This window comes from Momordica charantia, unplaced genomic scaffold (genome assembly GCF_013281855.1).
Source record: "Momordica charantia cultivar OHB3-1 unplaced genomic scaffold, Mcharantia_2.0 BLBB01000047.1, whole genome shotgun sequence".
Lineage (NCBI taxonomy): Eukaryota > Viridiplantae > Streptophyta > Magnoliopsida > Cucurbitales > Cucurbitaceae > Momordica > Momordica charantia.
Window position 1 is genome coordinate 34645 of NW_028275203.1, and position 14880 is coordinate 49524.

Here is a 14880-nt window from a genome sequence, read left to right on the forward strand (position 1 = left end):
ACCTTATATTATGAAGTGAACAATTTTTTCGCTGTAGTGTTTTATCAATTTTCAGAGGAATCTCTGTCAAAATTTTCATGATTTTACTCAGCCAAATTTTCTAGCCACGATTTGCTTTTTTTTTCAAAATATCATATCAAAATTCATGTTAGTTTGACAATAGATCCATCGGTAGTTGGAATCCATTGTCGACATGTCACGTCCTAGGTTAGGTCGGGTAATCTGGGGCAGGTCGTGTCACTTGAACACCTTTCAGACAAACATTTAGTTGCTTTAAAGGATGTTTTACATTTTTTATCTCATAGAGATAAAAGTAATACCCTTGTCTGGTTTATCCCTTTGCTAAGCAGAAGATATTGTCTTTTGATTCACATAACCATGTTGTTGCATCCTCTTTCAATCTATTGCATTCTGATGTACGAGGACCCTATCAAACCTCTACTCATGTTGGTTATAGATACTTGTTGATGACTTTTCTCGCTATACTTGGTATTCTTAGTATGGAAAAAGTCACATGCTCTTGTTATTATTCCACACTTTTTTTCAGTTGGTGGAAACTCAATTTGGCAAGCATATAAAATCTTTCGTTTTGATAATGCTCCAAAATTATCTTTTACTAAATTTTTTCAATCTAAAGGCGCGTTGTGCATCAGTTTTTTTTTTTTTTTTTCATAGGCTGACCAGAATAAAATTCAATACTAGAGCGAAAACACCAACATTTGCTAAATGTTGCTAGATCTTTATATTTTCACTCTCAAGTGCCGATTACTTTTCGGGGCGAATGCATTCTTACTACATCTTACCTAATCAACTCAACTCCATCTTTTTGTTATTCAATGGTCTACTCTTTTCTTTAAAAGTATTTGGATGTTTTTATTTTGCATCCACTTCTTCTACGCATCCTTCTAAGTTTCATCCAAGGCCTATTCCATCTATTTTTGTTGGTTATCCACCCGGGATGAAGGGATATCAGCTTTATTATATTGAGAATCAGGAATTTTTTATTTCAAGAGAGGTAGTTTTTCATTAACATCTATTTCCTTTTCATACAGTTACAAAGGCTAGTGTTCCTGAGCATTTTCTTGATTTAGTCCTACCTAAATCTTTTAATTACTCCACTTCTGTTGCTCCTTTTGATGCTCCCACAAATTTGGACCCACCTACTGCTGCTCATAGTCTTACTGCTTTGGACTCATATTTCTGATTCTACACCATCTATGCCTACTAGAGTGGCTGATGTTCCTCCACAGCCGGCTATTGCCTCTTCTGATGGTTCTCCATACATTGTTGAGATTCATGATGATACAGCTACAGTTGATATTTGTTTGCCATTGTCTTTTGCTACTGCACAATCTGCCATTGTACAAAATTCTGCTGCTGCTACACAAAATTCTGTTGCTGCTGCACAAAATTCTGCTGATGTACAACCTTTTGATGTTGTACGTCGGCCTTCAAGAGTTGTACAGCCTCCTTCATATTTGAAGGATTATCACCGCAACATTATTAATGACACTCCTTTGCCTCTTTCCCCTGTTAAATATCATTTGCAACATTTTTTTAGCGTATGATGGTCTATCACCTACTTACAAGAATTTTGCTCTTAATGTTTCCATATCCTCTAAACCACAGTTTTACCATCAAGCAGTCCCTTTTCCATATTGGTGTGAGGCTATGGAAACAGAATTTTGAGCTATGGAAACCAGTAACACTTGGTCTGTTGTGTCACCTCCTTCCAACCATCATTCCATTGGTTGCAAATGGATCTACAAAATCAAACATAAGTTTGATGGCTCCATTGAACAGTATAAAGCCAAGTTAGTTGTCAAGGGATACACTCAATAGGAGAGTCATGATTACAAATAAACTTTTTTTCCCAATTGCGAAGCTTGTTGCTGTTAGAGTCTTGCTTACTATTGCAGTATCCTTTAATTGGCCTTTGATACAACTCAATGTAAATAATGCCTTCTTGCATGGAGATTTATTTGAAGAGCAAGGACTTGCCCTTAGGATATAAACATCATATGATTGCCTCCAAGGGAAAACGTTTGGTCGGTAGACTTCTTAAGTCCATTTATGGCCTTAAGCAAACATCTAGACAATGGTTTGACAAGTTTCCTTGTGCTCTTCTAAATCTTAACAATCTAAATCTGATTATTCATGGTTTACAAGAGGTTATGGAACTTATTTTATTGCATTTCTCATCTATGCTGATGACATCATACTCACTAATGCCTCCTCATCTCTTTTGGATCATTTAAAGTCTCATCTTAATAATGTTTTTCGATTGAAGAACTTAGGTTATTTGAGATATTTCTTGGGTACTTTAGAACATAGCTCGATCGTCTTCTGGTGTATTGTTGTCTCAGCAGAATTATACACTTACTTTGCTGGAAGATTCATGATTATTAGCTTCTAAACCATGTTCTATTCCTCTAGATCCTACTATTAAACTTTCTTCCTTTGAGGGCAGGATTTTGGATGATCCTACTTGATACCGACAACTTATTGGACGTCTCATTTTTTTCATCATCTCTCTCATATATTTCTTTTGATGTTCATAAGTTAAGCCAGTTTGTTGCTCAACCTCGGGATTCTCATCTAAGAGCAGCTCATCACTTACTTCGGTATTCTTGAAACGATTCTCTTCTTTTCAGCTTTATGCTTTTGCTGATGCCGAGTAGGGTTCTTTCTTGGATACCAGGAAATCTATAACTGGCTTCTATGTATTTTTGGGCGATTCCTTAGTTTCTTGGAAAGTCAAGGAACAATCTACTATGTCTTGTTCTTCGGCTGAGGCTGAACATCGTGCTCTTGCTTTAGCTACTTGTGAAGTTGTCTGGCTTGTTCTTTTGTTGAAGGATTTGCAGATTTAGTTTCAGCCACCTGCTCTTTTATTTTGTGATAATCAAGCTGCTGTTCACATTGCCACAAATCCAGCTTTTCATGAGAGAACGAAACACATTGAATTGGATTGTCATTTTATTCGAGATAAGATCTTTGATGGTCTCATCAAGCTTTTGCCAATTCATCCTATAATTCAAGCAGTTGATATCTTTACAAAAGCTCTCCCCAATTCTACTTTCTCTGCTTTGTTGTCCAAGATGGGAGTTCATGATATTCACACTCCATCTTGAGAGTGAGTATTTAAACTTGATATTTGGTTAACTAGGTAGTTAGTTTCTATAAATGATCACCTGTACCAACTTGTAACACTTCTTATTTTTGAAGTCTATTTATTTGAAAGACTTCTCAGTAATGAGATCATGCAAGTTTATTTACTCCCTTGTTCAATATTATTCTTGCGATCAACGACGAAACGATTCTTTCCGAACAAATATTTTTTCGAGGCCTTTTCAGATTTCTAAATCGAAGAAGAAAGTGGTTTTACCATGAATTTTCTTATTTATTTCTCATGTTGTGGAATGAGGGAGAGTGTGGAGGGAGTTCTTCCTCTCTCCTTCGTCCAGATCTAGAACTAGGGAGAGAGGAAGAGCTCCCCTCTCTTCTTCATTCTCCCTTCCATCGAAGAGGTCGGCGAAGTTCGTTGGAGGTTGGCAACAGCGACAGCTGTTTGAGATTTTGAATTTAAAATAAATGGAAAAAAGTGCAAGTGTACCCCTGTAACAAGTAATAAGTAGAATGAGTATTAGGAGTATCGATCCTCAAGGACTAATGTAATCTTTTTAATAAAAAATGATAATGATCGGAGAGTTTGTAATTGATTTGAGATGACAAATAACTCAAGTGGATGTTGGTTTGTTTGTTTTGAAACTCAATGAAATAAAACCCACCCCTAAGTTACTTCAAATTAACTAAAAAATGTCGACACTAGCTCAGGATGCTCGACATCTCTCTTGTTATTTAACGACTACGCTTCTTAATCAACTTATATCTAAGTGATCTCGGCGTATTAAGTTATTCCTAATATATCTATTAAAAATAATCACAACCTTGGGTAAGGTCTTATATCTAGGCTACTTAGAACGGAACCTTTATATCTAAAGCTTTCCTCTCCTCAGTTTAATCCTCTAAGTTGTAAAAACTTGTTAACCTTCTCAGTGTTAACTTTTTTCAAACCTTAATAGGCCAAATTAAAATTTATACTTAATGGAAAACAACTTAGGTAATGAAAAAGTGAGAAAACATTATTTTACCCTTGTTATCCCATTTTAAAGATTTAGCTAATCATCCATAAATCGGGTTAGATAAAACAAATTTAGCTCATATTTTTAATGGAAAAACAAAACGTAAAAGTTTTGCAAAAGGAAAACATGATTTGAGAATGAAAATTTAAAGAAACAAGCTATAAAAGAGAAGTTGTAATCTGAATGAACGTTACAATTTCTCTCTCTCGAGCTTAAGGAGCAAGAACTAGTTCTATTCCACCGTAACGTGTGATTACAAGTTTCTCTTAACATAAGAACGTAAATAAGAAAAACAAAAAAGCTAAAATTTTCTAAATGTGTGTTAATATTTTGAAAGTAAAAGTTGATATAACAAAATTTGAAATGATGGACAACTAAGGTTTGGATTAAGTATGAAAAGAGAGGAAATATGGTAAAAGAAGTTATCGTTCAAAAAGGAGATTAAGACAAAATTAGGAAGACAATAGAAATGCAAACTCTCTCGATAATGGAAAAAACAAACTCTTAGGGCAAAATTGAGACGTTAACTGCCATGTCTTTTTAGATTCTACCATGATATTAGTTCAAAGAATATTTTTGAAATGAAAGGTCAATGGTAATATATAAACTCTTGAAATTGTTGGAATATTTTTTAAACAAAAGGTAAAAATAAAATTTAGTATATATATATATATATATATTTGGTAGCTTAGCCCTTTTTTTTAGTATTGGGGAGAAGATTCAAACCAAGACTTCTAAGTCAGAGATAGGTAGGGATGGCAACGGGGCGGGGTTGAAGGGGTCATCTCCATCCCTGCCCCATTGGGGATTTTTCCTCATCCTCGCCCCATCCCAAAATTTTGGGGGCAGGGACGGGGTGGAGATTCCCCTTGTCCTCTCTCTCCCTCCTTCACTCTATATATTAATGAGTTGGGTAAACCTCTCGCTCTAATACCATGTTAATGATGAATAAACTACCACTAAATCCAAAAACTTAAAGTTAATGGGTTGAGTAAATTTATATCTAACATGTTAAGGCAGCTCATTAGAGCTGATTTCAAGGATTAGATTTGTACAGATTGGTAGCATTATTTTGTAACAGAATCAGTAGGTTGTTAAATCTATTTTGCGGCAATGGTTATTTATATTTCCAGACTCTGGGGCCACAAACGATGTCACAAACGACTTCGGCAATTTTTCTCTCGGCACTGAATATCATGGTAAGGGCAAGGTGCACATTGGTAATGGAACAGGTCTGAATATTTCACATACTGGCATATCATTTCTTACTACAAATTCTTCTAATCCTGTTAAACCAATCTTTCGTCTGAAAAATCTTCTCCATTTCCGTCAGATTGCTAAAAATCTTATTAGTGTGAGTCAATCTGCTCAAGACAACCATGTTTACTTTGAGTTTCATCCGCTTACTTGATTTGTGAAGGATCTCAACACTGGCCAACTGCTCCTTCGAGGGAAACTCCATGAAGGATTATATTAGTTTAATCTTGAAAAGGCACATCTCCCTGCTTCTTCATTGAGGACCATCCCTTCTCATGCCTTGAACACCACACTACAGTATTCCTCTTCTCCCAGTTACATTCCCCTGTCATTTCTAATTCGTCTACTTTTGACATCTGGCACAGACGTTTAGGTCACCCATCGTCTTCTATTGTTCAGTCTATCCTTCATTCATGTAAAATTTCTACTTCCAATATAAATAAATCAACCTTATGTCATGCTTGTGCTATTGCTAAATCTTGCAATTTACCGTTTACTTCTTCTAAAACTAGTTATACTGCCCCCATCCAACTAGTTGTTGCTGATTTATGGGGTCCTGCCTTTGTACCCTCTCGAAATAATTTTCTCTATTATATCAGTTTTGTAGATGTCTATTCACGCTATACATGAGTTTATTTTTTCCATAATAAATCTGAAGCTTTCTCAGCTTTCCTACAATTCAAATCTCTTGCTGAAAATACACTTAAATGTTCTCTTTTACGCCTTCAAACTAATGGCGGTGGTGAATTTCGTACATTTGTTCCTTTTCTCAAATCTCATGGTATTGAACATTGCTTATCTTGTCCATACACTTCTCAACAAAATAGGATTGTAGAACGCAAACATAGACAAATTGTAGATATGGGGCTTACACTCTTATCTTAAGCTTCCATTCCTTTGGCCTTCTGGGATGATGCCTTTTCTACGTCCGTTTTTCTGATTAATCGTCTTCCCACAACTGCACTTAATGGTCTTTCCCCTATGGAGCAGCTATTCAATGTTCATCCTGACTATACATTCCTCAGAACTTTTGGTTGTCTATGTTTCCCTACTTTGAGAGCCTACAACAATCATAAAATTGAATCTCGTTTTATGCTATGTCTCTTTCTTGGCTATAGTTCTCAACACAAAGGATACAAGTTGATAAGACTTGATTTAAGGCTAAAAAGTGTAGGTTTGCATGCTTAGTTGATGGTTATTTAGGATGAAAAATATGTTCATGCATATAATTTAGGAAAAATGTGCATATTTTGTGATTAAGGACTTTGGAATTCAATTATAGGTAAATGAAGGCTAATTTGTGTAAATATGTTTATTTTGTAAGGAAAAGTGAAGATTGATGATCATAATGCGTCAGGCACATCGCAGGACCAGAATTTCTAGCTTACTAGAGGAATGAGCCAGCCAAGTTACTTTGAAAGTTTCAGCTTCACAATGCTTCAGCCACATTCGTTGGCTAGATTGTCAAAACGGGAATAACAACTTTTGACCAAGTAATTGGTCCAAGGTTTGTTATTAGTTCCTAAAATCTCTACAACCTCATTTGGTTCCAACCTCCCATGCATTTCTCAACATCTTGTTACCTCCATAGCCTATAAAAGGAGCTTCCAAGCATCACTTGAAAACATCTCATTTCCCATGCTTTTGTTTTCCTTTTTACTTTGTTATCAATTTTAGTTTTGTAGATTTTATTTAAGTTTTGTTTTCAATTATTTTTCTGCAATTACTCTTGTTTATTTTATTGCAATTCAATTTGTTCCATTTTGTACTTTCTTTCCAATTCTAATTAAAATGCTTTCTTTTGTTATCTTCTCTTGTGTTTTAATTTCTTTCAATTTCATGAGTAGGTAAATTGTTTCTTCAACCCTCCTACGAGTTTAGTTCATCTATTTAAATTACATCTATCAGTGAACATGGCGTATTACGCTCTCTTTTGCTTATCTTGATTGATCTAATTCATCTAGTTGATTTCTTGTTGGCCACTTGTTTAAATCATATTAGTTTGAATTTAATTTTGAATTAAAGGTTATATACAAATGGATCTCATCAAGGTAAAATGAGAAGTTACTTAGAACTAAAACAAGATCCTAGACATAGGCTCTCTTACTCGTTAAACGTAAGTTGGAACTTGATTTATTTAGGTAACTAGAGTTGCATAGACATATGTAAACACTAGTCTAAACTTCTAAACAAACCAAAAGCGGTATGGAATAGAAGTTGAACCAATTTGCATAAATTGAGTTTAATTACAGGCACACTTGATAGGTGTAATTCATCTTTTAGAACTAAATCTTAGTAGGGGGTTGGTTTTTTAATCATTGTGTTTTTAAATAGTGTTTCCCAACATATTCGCGATTATTACTTGTGAGACGAACTTGGAATATTTCAAGATTATTACTTGTGACAGTGTGTACTTGCACTTACCCTCTAGCTATTAAGTTGAGTCGCAACACAAGTGTCTTGCATCCACTGGTCGGTTGTATATCTCTCGACATGTTCGTTTTGATGAACAATGTTTTCCCTTTTTACAGATGTTTCCTACCCAAATTGTATCCCCAAACTCCACGTGTCTTTCTAATATCTCTATTATCTTACCAGCCTCTCCAATTGTCTCTTCCTCTACACCTCCACCTTCTTCTGTCCTCTCCACTACAATTCTGTTGGCTGATATCTCTCCTCATAACCAAGAACCTCCTTTGCCCCCATGCCTGAACAAGATTATTACATTGAACCATCAACTAGTATTGAAATATCTCAGTCTCCTGTGCCTGATCCAATTAGTGTTCCTAATGCCCACCAAATGATCACTAGATAGAAAAATAGCATTTTCAAGCCGCTTGCTTACTTTACTGATTATGTTAAGGTGGAATTGCCCACTGTTAAGGCAGCTTTACAATGTGCTCATTGGCGTAATGCGATGCAAGAAGAATTTGATGCTCTTATTCGTAATCAAACGTAGTCTCTCGTACCTCAACCTTCTGATAAAAAGATCATTGGTTGTAAATTGGTATACAAGATAAAACGGAATTCGGATGGTATTATTGCTCGCTATAAAGCTAGGCTGATTGCCAAGGGCTTTCATCAAGCTGCAGATATTGACTATACTGTTGGGTGTGTTGCCCTAAACTTGTAGTTTGTATTTATGTAAAAAAAAATTTATATTCAATAAAGTTTTATTCAATCAATTTGTTGTTGAATGCATAGCATTGCATTGTCTAAATCCAATAAACTAAACATCCAAGGTTATTATAATGTAACTGAACAGTATATATATTGGGTATATATTTGATATATCTTCGATATACAAATGGATAATGTCCTGGGAATAACCTAAATGGTCTATAGTATATATATAAGGTTGGGTACCTTGTCCTGACAACACTATGGATACGACCCACTTTGTAAATGTTATAGACGACCTGATCCAGGTCGTTCGTGTGGAGACATGTGAGTGGGGGTATCCTATACAATGAGTTTGTATAAGACTGGACCACGAAATAGTCGATTTTTAGATGTAACACCGTTGACTAATAGATTGTTATTTCATAGGATGACCAAACAACTCATTCTTAATCCTGAGTGAGTTATGGATTCCTACCCGTTAGGGCTCGTCCTTTGATTTGTATAGGTGAGAGTGGCTTGAGTCACCGACTCAATATTCATACCATTTTGGGGACGAGACCGAGTGGGGAGCTGGGAACATAACTTCACGAGATGAAATTCACTCCTTCCCGACTCTCGGGGAGTAGATGAGTGTTCTCTTAAATGCTGACTCCGGGACTTGAACAAGGTGCCTCACCCTCTCACTGGCCCGAGAGGGACTTTCGGTTATTGGTTGGACCATAACCGGGTTGTTCTTTAGAGGAGCTGTGGTATTTAAGGAGTAAGATGTAACTTAGGGGTAAAACAGTAATTTGACATAGCTTGAGTTACGAGCACTCGTGAAGGGTTGACTTACCATTAATGGTTGGATATCCATGGACACAAAAATATTCTGCAGTGAGAAGAGTGCAGCTGCGAGTCTTTAGTGGAGTGACCTGTAACTAACGAATGTTGATTAACTCTGTTAATGAGTTTGACCAATTAATCTCATATCGTTGGAGCTTCTGATCTGTAGGTCCATTAGGTCCCCTTGCTAGCTCACAACGGTAAACGAGGATCAAGTTTTTGAAAAAATTTGAAATGTTCAAATTTCTCAAGGGTTTATATATATGTATATTGATACATTATAATATATAGTTAATTCTAAATTAAAATTATATATTATGAGAGAAATTTTTTTAATGAGATTCAAATAAAATTAATATGAATAAGATTCATATTAAAACTACAGGTTAAAAAATAATGTACATAAGATGTACATATGATTATAGATTATATGAGAGAAATACTTTAGAATATAATTCTAATTTTGTAATAAATAATTAAGTGTTAATTATTTATTTATTTGATTAATTAATTAATTAATTGTTAATTAGATTAACAATTAATAAATATTAATTAATTATTATATATATAAATTATTAATTATTAATATTAATTTGTTTAATATTAATTATTATTAATATTAACACTCCCCTGCTTAATTGCAGGATGGTGGGAGGTTGGTTACGACGTAGGGAGTTACCCCACGTCGTCCCTCGTTTTATGTTCTGCAAGAACGAGGTACATAAACTTCCCCTGTTTTGATTCTCTCAAGTTCTCTCTCTCAATTCCCTTGGTTTCCAAGATCGTTGCTCCCACAAGCATATTCTCGTGCCCAGAGAATAGCAAGGAAGATCGTTTGGTGGTGTTAATTGGGTTTATTGAAGAACTGTTCATTAAAGGTAATACCCAATTCCCCTGTATTTTCCTTTTTCATTTGTGGGTTTTGTTTCTCAAAATTCAAGAATGCGTTCATCGTTTCCCCTGCGGGATTTACATCCCTTCATATACTGAAACGTTCGTTCCTATTGTTAAGCTAATTACCATTCATGTCTTACTGACTCTTGCTTTGGAAATGGGTGGTCTATGAGGCAGATTGATATCAACAACGCATTTCTTCATGGATTGCTATCTGAGGAAGTTCTCATGGTTCAATCTCCTGGAATGGAAGTTCAAAGCACGGTTCCACTCGTTTGTCGATTACACAAAGCTCTATATGGCCTTAAACAAGCTCCTAGAGCTTGGTTTGAGCGGTAAATTCTTACTCTCACAAGGATTCACTACATCACGGGCAGATTCTTCATTATTAGTTCGCCACTCTAGCATATCTCACTCTTATGTGTTAGTATATGTCGATGATATGGTGATTACGAGTAGCTCAAATGTTGAAATTGAGAAGCTTTTTCCTATGTTGAATTGTCAATTTTCCCTAAAAGATATTGGTCTTTTAAGCTACTTCTTGGAAATTGAGGTGTCGTATCCTTCATCTGATAGTTTATTTATGTCCCAATCCAAATATGTCTCTTATCTTTTTCACAAGACCAATATGCATTCTACCAATCCGATTTCTACTCCTATGGTTAGTGGGCATGTGTTATCTACTGTTCATGGAGAAAAAATTTCTGACCCACATTTATATCAGGGTACTGTTGGGGCACTTCAATATGTCATTATTACTAGACCCAAACTTGCTTATAGTGTAAATAAAGTTTGTCAATTCATGCATGCTCCCACTGTAACTCATTGGAAAGCTGTTAAACAAATTCTGAGGTATCTTCGAGGTACTTATGATCATGAACTTTTATTACATAAACCACAGGAACTTACTCTCCATGGCTATGCTGATTCGAATTGGGCTTCAGATCCCGATGATAGACGTTCTACCTCTGGTTTCTGTGTATATCTTGGGGGCAATTTGATCACTTAGTCTTCCAAAAAGCAGTCGATCATATCTCAGTCTAGTACGGAGGCGGAATTTAGAAGTCTTTCTCATGTTGCAACCTATCTTATTTGGGTTCAATCTCTATTCTCAGACTTGCAACTGGTTCTTCCTCATGCTCCTGTCTTATGGTGTGATAACTTGAGGACTGTTCATCTCGGTGCCAACCCGATTCTACATTCGCACATCAAACATGTCGGATTAAACATATACTTTGTTAGAGATCTTGTTCTCCAAATGAAACTTATGATCTTTCTATCTTCTATCTTGTGCACAAATTGCAGATACATACATATATATATATACATATACATACACATACATATTATACATATACATATTTTATTTTATTTTTTAATTTTTTTGAAAGATTGATAAATATTTTAATTATTTAAAATATATAAACTTTTCTTTTTCAAGTGTAAAATTTAATTAAATACAATTACAATGTTTTAAAAAATTTAAAAGTATTTATAAAAACTAATATATATATATATATATTTGAAATATAAAAATTATTATATATTAATATTATTATATATAAAATTTAATAAAATATTAAACGGAGCGGTGACGGGGTGGGGAGATCTCCCCATCCCCATCCCGTCATAGATTAGGATCCTCAAGTTTACCTAATCTCCAGTCAAACCGAAGATTCTCGACTCAATCGGATCGGATATCTGTGGAGATCAAGTTCCGTAGATTTTTTTACCATCACGGTTAGATGTTTTAACCCGAGTTAGTGTCAGATTCACCACCGATGCTTTAATTCTCCAAGATCCGAGTTGAATATTAAAATGAATTAAATAATGGATTTCTCCAATTGTAAAGGAGGCAACCGGTGAAGCGTCGTTTTGCAAAAGGGTCATTGATCCAAATTAACCCCCACTTCATTTCGTCGGTTTCCTTTTCATTTCTTTCTCTCTCTTGCGCGCGGTGTTCAACCTTTTGCTCTTCTTCCCAAGCTTCCCATAGCCGACTACAGTCTCAAGTTTTCTTCAGTTTCAGATCTCTCTCCCCCACACAATCCCCAGTTGCATGGGCATCCGCCATCAGATCGTAAATCCTCGCTTCGTTTTTCATTGCCCTCACAGTTTCAAATTCCGGAACTAGATCTCTGCTTTTTGGGCCCTCAAAAGAAGAGACCATTCGACTCTTTTGAGGGATGTTTGGTCATGGGGTTTCTGATTTCAGCTCTGATCTGCATTTAGTTGCCATGTAATATGGATTTCAGATTGAACTTGGAGGGGCCTGTGGTGAGAAATTGTTCTTCGTGGCGATTGTGTGAATTTGACGGTACTTGATTTTTGAATGTGTGGAGTGAATTGGGTCTGGGTTTTTGGTCGTCAGGGGTGAATACGGTTTTGAAGGTCTGGAAGAAAACATGTTCTGGAAGGACCGTGATAGGGAGAACAAAGAACTGAATGGGGCGCCACTCTGTGGCCAGGTTCGAGTGCTTGTGGTTGGTGATTCAGGTTATTATTCTAATATCTTTATGCTTGTTATTTGCTTTCCCTTTTGTGATTGAATGCTTCACACCATTAATTTTTACTCTTGTTCTTTTGCTGGCAGCTCGATTGAAATGTTATGTTAATTTAATTGGGAGTATCCTCTGCTTCTGTTTTCCATTTTTCTTTGAAGCTAATCTAATTGGGAAGATAAGTATTCGCATAGCGTAATTGTGGAAAGGTGTGTTTGATCCTCTTGATAGAGTAACTTAGTGGCTATTTGGAATTGTCCATATTTAAGTGGGAATTTTACTTGACTAGTAAAGACTCTCATCTTTTTCAAAATCAAAGTGGTTAAATGGCATATGGTTTGGGCAAGTGTTATTTCTGGAAATATAACCGAAAGATTCAATAACTGACATTGTTTTACTAAATTGTAAAGGAGGGGGTAAAATGTTTGCTTCTAATGAAACTACACCAATTACTCATCTGGATTAAAATGTGATTAATCCATTGCCTTATTTTCATTTCAAGGCATAACTGTTATTGGATAGAAGTACATAGATCCTAACCATCTCCACAAAACACCCAAAGAAACAACGCCAAAGGTTCTGGGCAAACTGACAAGACCACAACAAATGCTCGAGGTCTTCCGAGGCTCCTTTGCACAGAACACACCATTGCCGGCCTAAACACACGGAAGAGATCCTCTGAATACGATCCAAGGTGTTGACTTTCCCGAGCAAGACTTGCCACCCTAAGAACTTTATCTTCTTCGGAAGAGTCTTTTGAGGACTTCTCAAGGTTGTACATGGGAAGGATGCTTAATCCTTTTGATATGTAGAAGTTTCAACTTGTAGTATAGAAGAGTGGATAACTCTGTCATGGTAATTTGTAAAATGTAGAATAGAATGATATACTCTTTTCTTTCAAATAGACTTTATATTTCTAATCTTCTTGGTACTCAAACCACCAACAACAAGCTTGGGGCTATTCATCGGGATCTTGGCCTAGCATTTATTTGGATTACCTCTCAATGGAAACCCAAAAACGGAAACCATATGGCTGCCTATCATCGAGAAACTTCAAAGTTGACTCTGTAAGTGGAGCAGTTAGTACATCTCTAAGGTGGGGAGACATACCATCCTACAATCTGTCCTCACTCTTCACCAATATACCCATCTACTACCTATCACTCTTCAAACTATCATTGCGGAGAAGATGGACAAGATCTTTAGAGATTTCTTATGGGAAGGCCCTAGCAACAATGGCAAGCCCCACCTCATTAATTGGAGAAGAACACAGCTACCAATCAATGAGGGAGGCCTCGGAATTGGAAACAGAAGACAGCGAAATTGTGCTTTTCTCTCTTAATGGGTGTGGCGTTACTTAACCGAACCAAACCATCTTTGGAGGAGACTCATCTCAATAAAATACTATGGATCACTCTCAAACCTTTGGCCCACCAATTACCATCCAAATCATAAAGGACCATGGACTCTAATCACTCTACAAACCAACTTTATTATGGACATAGCCATCTGCCAGGTGCGGGACAAGAGCCGGGTGGGGGACAAGAGCCAAATAAGTTTTACGTACGATAGATGGTTAGCTCGGGGAACATTAGCCTCTCTCTTCCTGAATTTATTTGCTCTAGCCACAAAAAAGGGCGCCACTATTGGTGAACAATGGTCAAGAACCACTTGTTCATGGAACTACAACTTCCATAGACCCTTCAAGGAGGAGAAGGTTGATGACTGGATGAGATTAACCCATTTGCTCAACCCGATTGTCCCCGCGCCCCGCCCCCCCCCCCCCCCCCCCCCCCCACCAGGACCAATGGGGTTGGCCCCCAGAGCCTTCGGGAACTTACACTACCAAATCTGCCTTCAATCTCTTCAACTCCCAGCTTGATCAACATCCCCCACCCTTTACATTAGCCTATGGCATGGAAAATGTCCCAAAGAAAATCAAATATTTTGTTGGGAGCTAAGTCACGGGCTTTAAACACATATGACAGGATACAGAGGAAGCACCCTCACATGTCACTCTCCCCACACTGCTGTCACCTCTGTTATGGAGCATCTGAGAAACGCAAGGTCATCTCTTTATTCCTTGTCCTTTCGCCACGTGCTTTTGGAACGTTTGCTCTCGGATTTTGGATGGA

General features: G+C 36.6%; 1 long non-coding RNA gene across 1 annotated transcript; it reads left to right on the forward strand.

Annotated features, from left to right (window-relative positions):
• The first annotated feature begins 12115 nt into the window (after nt 1-12115).
• LOC148207857 (uncharacterized) lies at nt 12116-14614 on the forward strand. The gene is made up of 3 exons (XR_015787616.1): nt 12116-12740; nt 12838-12954; nt 13248-14614. It is a non-coding gene; the product is annotated as an uncharacterized LOC148207857 (long non-coding RNA).
• The last annotated feature ends 266 nt before the right edge of the window (nt 14615-14880 follow it).